The sequence below is a fragment of the Mytilus trossulus genome, chromosome 2, assembly GCF_036588685.1.
Source record: "Mytilus trossulus isolate FHL-02 chromosome 2, PNRI_Mtr1.1.1.hap1, whole genome shotgun sequence".
Lineage (NCBI taxonomy): Eukaryota > Metazoa > Mollusca > Bivalvia > Mytilida > Mytilidae > Mytilus > Mytilus trossulus.
Window position 1 is genome coordinate 14,065,767 of NC_086374.1, and position 3,286 is coordinate 14,069,052.

A 3,286-nucleotide genomic window follows, 5' to 3' on the forward strand; every position below is an offset into this window, starting at 1 on the left:
TAACAATGGCCATCTTCCTGACTTGGTACAGGACACTTTTAAAGGGGAATAAAGTGGTGGGTTGAACCTGGTTTTATGGCATGCCAAACCTCGCATTTTAATTCAACGTTAAAATTTAAACCAGATATATGACTGCGAAGATATATTTCGCGAAGTGACATAGATAACCCTTTGCATTGTCTAGATTAGTCAAGATCACCATATTTCTGTATGTTAATCATATTAATTTAATGGTTATTGATATATAAGCACAAGAAGGCCAGTAACAAATATGTCTTAACTTAATATAAACCATGTATCTGTGTTTACAAGATAACTGTTGGAATTAGCTTTATTGATCTAGATACACTTTAGAAGTATGACAAAAGGCACTATAAGAAACTTTTAACTTCCAACTTTTTACTGTGTCGTTCAGCAACCGAAATAATCATACATACATCACTTGTCATTTTTACAATTCGACTACGCTGATCTCTATTATCTATTAAAAAATCATCCAAACGTGTACAATGATTCAAAACTCAATTCTTTAATTACATTAATTTTTATTACATTAATATATTCTCCCATGACGAATACAGTAAATCTGTATTTGACAGGACTTTCTTAGACATGAAAACAGTGAACCAGTTTCTAACATGAATACAATAAACCAACATTTGACAAAACTATTTCATACAAAAATGAGTTAATCGTCATCTGCCATGAATGTAAAGAAACGGGATTTTCTCGAAGTTTTGAAGACCCATTTGTGGCCTTTAGTTGTTTTCTGTTCTTTGATTGGGTTGTTGTCTACTTGACACTCCCCAATTTCTATTCTGAATTTTGAATATCTGACAATTTCATAATATCTGAGTTCGACAGATTCAACAAGTGTCTTGTGCCGAAAATAAAAATCAGTTTCGAAAATAAGAATAACAAACTTTAGGGGATTAGACCAGTAAAAATACATATAACTTCCGCTTTTACCTATCTAGACGATATTTTGTAAAGTTTTAAACACCAAAAACAAGAAAAAAAAATTAAAATTAAAATTAGATTAAAAAAAACAGCACGCATAGACACATTATCAAAAAGCCAACCACCTACTTACAGAACGAAACATAAATTTGAAAATCGGTCATGTGCCGTAAACCATTTTGAGATATATCTCGGAATTTTAAAAGAACAAGTATGTCTCTTTTAAAAATGTCAAAATATAGATAAAAAGTCAGAATTTTATTGCTTAGTTAACATTTCTGTTCAATGTATTCCTACCTATCAGGACAGATTCAGTTTAAGAAAGGCAAGGTTTCTATCATCTTTTCAAAGGTCTTTTGGAGTATGTTAAGCTTTTTTTTAACATAAACCTTTAAAATTAACCTATCTATCGGAACTCATTGTGTTATTTATGTAAGATATGAGTATGTTAATCGTAAGAATTTCTGTTGACCAAACATAAAAGATACGGAAATAAAGGACATCCTTGACCAACATCTCGTATATCAAATATTAAGGACTAAACCCATTTATTTACAACCAAGCTAATATAATTAACTTCCCTAAATACTTCATCTAAACTAAACGAAAATGCATGAACATTTCAATCTATATTATAAGTTATGTAAAAAGTCTTATATTAAACCCGACATATCCGTTGGCTACATACTATATAAGATCTGAACTATGTTATTCTCGAAGATAATATTACTCTTTGTTCTTTCGAGGATTACTTTTTATAGGAGTTGGTTTTAAATGGTTAAAAGTAAATATTGCTGAAAACTATTGATAAGAGCTAAGCCTTGTTACATACGTTTAAAAGCTAAAGAGACTGCAAATCGCCAATAACAGTTCTATTTATATATTTATCCTTTCACTTTCTGGAAATAATTGTCTTAGTCCTTCTTCTGAAGTTAATAAAAGAGATTTTGCTGCAAATGAGATTTTTTTAAATATAGTTTTTGGGAAAAATAAATTTGAATGTATCTTACCTGTATGAGTTATGACAAATAAGTATGTTAAAGTTACTAATGGAATGTATACCTGTTTCTACATAACATTATATATAGATAAACAAGTTTGTGGCATTAAGTACGCGTTAACACGTTTAAAACATATGGTTCATTTATTGATTATAGAAATGTAAGTTTTCCAACCATAAACTATTGCTAAATTTAAAAACAAACATTATCGTTAACCTTCAGGTGTGTTCATTAATGACTTAGATAACTGGGTTTTCGTTCTTTCAGACGGAAATATCATGATAGTTCGTCAATATATGGCATCAGATTTGATGTTCAAATTTAGACTAGATATATGACTGCGAAGATATAATTTTGCACAGTAACATAGATAAGCATTTGCATTGGCAAGATAAATATAGATCACCATATTTCTGTGTGTCAATCATTTCTTTAATTTTAGAGTCTTTTGTACTAGAAAAAAGTAAAATCACAAATATACTGAACTTAGAGGAAAATCAATTCGGAATGTCCATAATCACATGGCAAAATCAAATAACTAAACGCATCAAAAACGAATATTATGACAGGACAGCTAAAAGATAATCATAATCATCTATCAGGATATGATTCGATTTTCATAATCATCTATCAATATATGATTCGATTTTCATAATAATCTATCAAGATATGATTCGATTTTCATAATAATCTATCAAGATATGATTCGATTTTCATAATCATCTATCAAGATATGATTCGATTATCATAATCATCTATCAAGATATGATTCGATTATCATAATCATCTATCAGGATATGATTCGATTTTCATAATAATCTATCAAGATGTGATTCGATTATCATAATAATCTATCAAGATATGATTCGATTATCATAATCATCTATCAGGAAATGATTCGATTATCATAATCATCTATCAAGATATGATTCGATTATCATAATCATCTATCAGGATATGATTCGATTTTCATAATCATCTATCAAGATATGATTCGATTATCATAATCATCTATCAAGATATGATTCGATTATCATAATCATCTATCAGGAAATGATTCGATTATCATAATCATCTATCAAGATATGATTCGATTATCATAATCATCTATCAAGATATGATTCGATTATCATAATCGTTATTTGTCATATTATTTCCCATTTTCATGGTTAATATACATAGCAATATTTAGGTAATGCCAAAAACATGACTAGTCCTAAAATTGGACATATTTCATTTCATTATTCATTTAAAACTTTAAAATAAAACCTTCATCGTATTTAAATACTCCATTCAAATGCCATCGACGAACAATTGTATACTTC